The following is a 7,140-nucleotide window of genomic DNA, read 5'->3' as shown; positions in this document are numbered from 1 at the left end:
TACATGATTAAATGTTTCCAACATGTTAAGCAATCAAACTTGTTAAGACTTGATTAATTGAAATATGTTTCATATAGACAATTGACCACCCAAGTTGACCGGTGATTCACGAACGTTAAAACTTGTAAAAACTATATGATGACATATATATGGATATATATATATAGTTAACATGATACTATGATAAGTAAACATATCATTAAGTATATTAACAATGAACTACATATGTAAAAACAAGACTACTAACTTAATGATTTTTAAACGAGACATATATGTAACGATTATCGTTGTAAAGACATTTAATGTATATATATCATATTAATAGATATTCATACATGATAATATCATGATAATATAATAATTTAAAATCTCATTTGATATTATAAACATTGGGTTAACAACATTTAACAAGATCGTTAACCTAAAGGTTTCAAAACAACACTTACATGTAACGACTAACGATGACTTAACGACTCAGTTAAAATGTATATACATGTAGTGTTTTAATATGTATTTATACACTTTTGAAAGACTTCAATACACTTATCAAAATACTTCTACTTAACAAAAATGCTTACAATTACATCCTCGTTCAGTTTCATCAACAATTCTACTCGTATGCACCCGTATTCGTACTCGTACAATACACAGCTTTTAGATGTATGTACTATTGGTATATACACTCCAATTATCAGCTCTTAGCAGCCCATGTGAGTCACCTAACACATGTGGGAACCATCATTTGGCAACTAGCATGAAATATCTCATAAAATTACAAAAATATGAGTAATCATTCATGACTTATTTACATGAAAACAAAATTACATATCCTTTATATCTAATCCATACACCAACGACCAAAAACACCTACAAACACTTTCATTCTTCAATTTTCTTCATCTAATTGATCTCTCTCAAGTTCTATCTTCAAGTTCTAAGTGTTCTTCATAAATTCTACAAGTTCTAGTTACATAAAATCAAGAATACTTTCAAGTTTGCTAGCTCACTTCCAATCTTTTAAGGTGATCATCCAACCTCAAGAAATCTTTGTTTCTTACAGTAGGTTATCATTCTAATACAAGATAATAATCATATTCAAAGTTTGGTTCAATTTCTATAACTATAACAATCTTATTTCAAGTGATGATCTTACTTGAACTTGTTTTCGTGTCATGATTCTGCTTCAAGAACTTCGAGCCATCCAAGGATCCGTTGAAGCTAGATCCATTTTTCTCTTTTCCAGTAGGTTTATCCAAGGAACTTAAGGTAGTAATGATGTTCATAACATCATTCGATTCATACATATAAAGCTATCTTATTCGAAGGTTTAAACTTGTAATCACTAGAACATAGTTTAGTTAATTCTAAACTTGTTCGTAAACAAAAGTTAATCCTTCTAACTTGACTTTTAAAATCAACTAAACACATGTTCTATATCTATATGATATGCTAACTTAATGATTTAAAACCTGGAAACACGAAAAACACCGTAAAACCGGATTTACGCCGTCGTAGTAACACCGCGGGCTGTTTTGGGTTAGTTAATTAAAAAATATGATAAACTTTGATTTAAAAGTTGTTATTCTGAGAAAATTATTTTTATTATGAACATGAAACTATATCCAAAAATTATGGTTAAACTCAAAGTGGAAGTATGTTTTCTAAAATGGTCATCTAGACGTCGTTCTTTCGACTGAAATGACTACCTTTACAAAAACGACTTGTAACTTATTTTTCTGACTATAAACCTATACTTTTTCTGTTTAGATTCATAAAATAGAGTTCAATATGAAACCATAGCAATTTGATTCACTCAAAACGGATTTAAAATGAAGAAGTTATGGGTAAAACAAGATTGGATAATTTTTCTCATTTTAGCTACGTGAAAATTGGTAACAAATCTATTTCAACCATAACTTAATCAACTTGTATTGTATATTATGTAATCTTGAGATACCATAGACACGTATACAATGTTTCGACCTATCATGTAGACACATCTATATATATTTCAGAACAACCATAGACACTCTATATGTGAATATTGGAGTTAGCTATACAGGGTTGAGGTTGATTCCAAAATATATATAGTTTGAGTTGTGATCAATACTGAGATACGTATACACTAGGTCGTGGATTGATTCAAGATAATATTTATCGATTTATTTCTGTACATCTAACTGTGGACAACTAGTTGTAGGTTACTAACGAGGACAGCTGACTTAATAAACTTAAAACATCAAAATATATTAAAAGTGTTGTAAATATATTTTGAACATACTTTGATATATATGTATATATTGTTATAGGTTCGTGAATCAACCAGTGGCCAAGTCTTACTTCCCGACGAAGTAAAAATCTGTGAAAGTGAGTTACAGTCCCACTTTTAAAATCTAATATTTTTGGGATGAGAATACATGTAGGTTTTATAAATGATTTACAAAATAGACACAAGTACGTGAAACTACATTCTATGGTTGAATTATCGAAATCGAATATGCCCCTTTTTATTAAGTCTGGTAATCTAAGAATTAGGGAACAGACACCCTAATTGACGCGAATCCTAAAGATAGATCTATCGGGCCCAACAAGCCCCATCCAAAGTACCGGATGCTTTAGTACTTCGAAATTTATATCATATCCGAAGGGTGTCCCGGAATGATGGGGATATTCTTATATATGCATCTTGTTAATGTCGGTTACCAGGTGTTCACCATATGAATGACTTTTATCTCTATGTATGGGATGTGTATTGAAATATGAAATCTTGTGGTCTATTATTATGATTTGATATATATAGGTTAAACCTATAACTCACCAACATTTTTGTTGACGTTTTAAGCATGTTTATTCTCAGGTGATTATTAAGAGCTTCCGCTGTCGCATACTTAAATAAGGACGAGATTTGGAGTCCATGTTTGTATGATATTGTGTAAAAACTGCATTCAAGAAACTTATTTTGTTGTAACATATTTGTATTGTAAACCATTATGTAATGGTCGTGTGTAAACAGGATATTTTAGATTATCATTATTTGATAATCTACGTAAAGCTTTTTAAACCTTTATTGATGAAATAAAGGTTATGGTTTGTTTTAAAATGAATGCAGTCTTTGAAAAACGTCTCATATTGAGGTCAAAACCTCGCAACGAAATCAATTAATATGGAACGTTTTTAATCAATAAGAACGGGACATTTCAGTTGGTATCCGAGCGTTGGTCTTAGAGAACTAGAATTTTGCATTAGTGTGTCTTATCGAGTTTGTTAGGATGCATTAGTGAGTCTGGACTTCGACCGTGTTTACTTGAAAAATGATTGCTTAACAAATTTTGTTGGAAACTATATATTTTTAACATGTGAATATTATGTGATATATTAATCTCTTAACGCGTTTGATATTATGTGATAGATGTCTACCTCTAGAACAAGTCCCATTGACTCACCTAATAATAATGAAGAGTCAAATGTAAATTGGAATGATTCGTGGACTGATTCACAAGTTCCCGAAGAGGAACCGGAAGAAGAGTCGGAACCAGAAGAAGAATCGGAACCGAAAGAAGAATCGGAACCGGATGAAGAAATAGAATCGGTGGAGGAAATAATAAAACAGTTGAGTAAAAGAAAATCCTCAACCAACCGACCAAGGTTAATTATGGTCAATGGTGTTTCCGCTAAGGAAGCAAAATATCGGGAGGATTACCAATTCTCCGATGAATCGGATTCTGACGAGAATTCCGATGATGTTATAAAAATTACCCCAACTGAATTTAAAAAGGCAAAAGAAAATAATAAGGGAAAGGGCATAAAAATAGAGAAATCTAATTCCAACCCCGATGAACTTTATATGTATCGTCAACCCCCGAAGTCCTTAAGTTGTAACAATGACCCGGGAACCTCTAAACCACCAGGTTTTTCTAAACCAATGTGGAAAACGACGGCTCGTATTAGGGGAACATCATATATCCCTAGAAACTTGGCAAAACGAACCAAAACCGAAGAAGAAGAAACAAGCGAGTCGGAATAAGATAGTTGTATTCGTGTGGTGTAATATATGTAATATAGTGTGCTTATGCTTTATGATATATGTAAAAATTGCTTGTATTAATAAGTATTTTTTTTTATGAATCTAACTCTTGTTCTATTTTACAGTATAAAAACACAAAATGAATAGACAACCCAATATTTTAAGAGACCTACCTGGAGACATGATTGATGAAATCTTGTCTAGAGTCGTTCAGAATTCTTCGGCACAACTATTTAAGGCGAGATCAGTTTGTAAGATATTCGAAGAACGTTCCAAGAATGCCTTGATTTATAAAAGGCTTTCGTTTGAAAGATGGGGGATATCACATTGGGAAATCCATAAGTTACGATGTGTTTACTTTGACGCATATATTGCGGGGAACCCAAATGCTATTTTACGCAATGGGTTAAGAAATTATTTTGACTCAATATATCCGAATATTGGACTTCATGATTTAGAAAAAGTGGCTAACATGCAACATAAAGAAGCATGTTATGTTTACGGATTAGTAATGTTCGCTTCTCACCAAAGTGAGAACAAGAACATCGGGCTACAACTATTAAACAAAACATTCTCACAAGTGACGGAGTCGGTAATTGGGGTAAGAAATGAGGTTTTTAGATTGTTACGGGACTGTTGGACATTACGTAAACCTCGTCCCTTTGACGACGTTACAACACGCTGTCTTATCAACGGCCATAACGGTTATGTTCCACAAGACCAAGGATGGGAAGTAATTCTAGTAAAACCAGAATGCATGACTTGTTTCTGGACGTATGAATTACGTGTCTTTATTGCCTTTGCTGAACGACTTGTATACTAGCTAGAATTATCTTCACAACCATCTTGTATCAAATTTATTGTGTGCTATATTTCATGCTATATGTAAAATAAGCGGTATTGTAAGTTTGTAAAATATTGTGTAAAAGTTTGAACGCGAAATATTATTATAATCAGTTTTTCTTATAGAATTGTAGTAGTTGAATTGTATATTAGCTACTAAGTATGAACTTAACGGGTAGGTACTACCCGAATTTAAACTTATAAAACGCTAATATGAAGAAAAAGGTTTTATAAATGAGTTCATATTATGCTTCGAAATACTATTAACTACTCTTAATATTCTGTATGATTAACTTGTTCCATTTGACTATTTTGAAGGAAATGGCACCGACTACTCGACACACCGTAAATATGAATGAAGAGGAATTCCGTACTTTTCTAGCTTCAAACATAGCCGCAGTACAGGCTACGCTACATACCAACAATAACCTTGGATCTAGCAGTACAGGAAATCGTGTAGGATGCACCTACAAAGAATTCACTGCCTGCAAACCTTTTGGAATTTGATGGAACCGAAGGACCGATCGGATTGAAACGGTGGACCGAGAAGGTCGAATCGGTGTTTGCCATAAGTAAGTGTACTGAAGAGGACAAAGTAAAGTACGCTACGCATACCTTCATAGGTTCTGCGTTAACATGTAGGAATACCTATCTAGAGCAAGTGGGACAAGACGATGCGTACGCACTACCATGGTCAGCATTCAAGCACTTGATGAATGAGAAGTACCGTCCCAGAACCGAGGTCAATAAGCTCAAGACAGAACTTAGAGGGTTACGAACCCAAGGATTTGATATTACCACGTACGAAAGACGATTCACAGAATTGTGCCTATTGTGTCCGGGAGCATTCGAAGATGAGGAAGAGAAGATCGACGCGTTTGTGAAAGGATTACCGGAAAGAATCCAAGAAAATATAAGTTCACACGAGCCCGTCTATACAACAGGCATGTAGAATGGCTCACAAACTAGTGAACCAGATTGAAGAAAGAATTAAAGAACAGACTGCTGAAGAGGCCAATGTGAAGCAAGTCAAAAGAAAGTGGGAGGAAAACGGTGATAAGAATCACCAATACAACAACAACAGCAATTACAAAAACAATCGCAACAATTATCCCAACAATCGCAACATCAATCGCAACTACAACAAACGGCCCAACAACAACAACAACAACAACAACAGCAACTACAACAATCATCCCAACAACAATAATAACCGCAACAACAACAACAATCAGAAGCAGCTATGCCAAAGGTGTGAAAAGTATCACTCGGGGTTCTGCACCAAATTTTGCAACAAGTGTAAAAGAAATGGTCATAGTGCGGCGAAGTGTGAGGTCTACGGACCAGGGGTTAATAGAACGAAAGGAACAAATGGTATCGGAACGAGTAATGGCGGAGCAAGTAGTGTCGGAGTAAGTTATGCCAATGTAGTTTGTTATAAATGTGGAAAACCGGGCCACATTATTAGAAATTGCCCGAACCAGGAGAACACGAATGGACAAGGCCGCGGAAGAGTTTTCAATATTAATGCGGCAGAGGCACAGGAAGACCCGGAGCTTGTTACGGGTACGTTTCTTATTGACAATAAATCTGCTTACGTTTTATTTGATTCGGGTGCGGATAGAAGCTATATGAGTAGAGATTTTTGTGCTAAATTAAGTTGTCCATTGACGCCTTTGGATAGTAAATTTTTACTCGAATTAGCAAATGGTAAATTAATTTCAGCAGATAATATATGTCGGAATCGAGAAATTAAACTGGTTAGCGAAACATTTAAGATTGATTTGATACCAGTAGAGTTAGGGAGTTTTGATGTGATAATCGGTATGGACTGGTTGAAAGAAGTGAAAGCAGAGATCGTTTGTTACAAAAATGCAATTCGCATTATACGAGAAAAAGGAAAACCCTTAATGGTGTACGGAGAAAAGGGCAACACGAAGCTACATCTTATTAGTAATTTGAAGGCACAAAAACTAATAAGAAAAGGTTGCTATGTTGTTCTAGCACACGTCGAGAAAGTACAAATTGAAGAAAAGAGCATCAATGATGTTCCCATTGCAAAAGAATTTCCCGATGTATTTCTGAAAGAATTACCGGGATTACCCCCACATCGATCTGTTGAATTTCAAATAGATCTTGTACCAGGAGCTGCACCAATAGCTCGTGCTCCTTACAGACTCGCACCCAGCGAGATGAAAGAACTGCAAAGCCAATTACAAGAACTTTTAGAGCGTGGTTTCATTCGACCAAGCATATCACCGTGGGGAGCTCCT

This window comes from Rutidosis leptorrhynchoides, chromosome 10 (assembly GCF_046630445.1).
Source record: "Rutidosis leptorrhynchoides isolate AG116_Rl617_1_P2 chromosome 10, CSIRO_AGI_Rlap_v1, whole genome shotgun sequence".
Lineage (NCBI taxonomy): Eukaryota > Viridiplantae > Streptophyta > Magnoliopsida > Asterales > Asteraceae > Rutidosis > Rutidosis leptorrhynchoides.
This window is presented reverse-complemented; position numbering follows the sequence as displayed.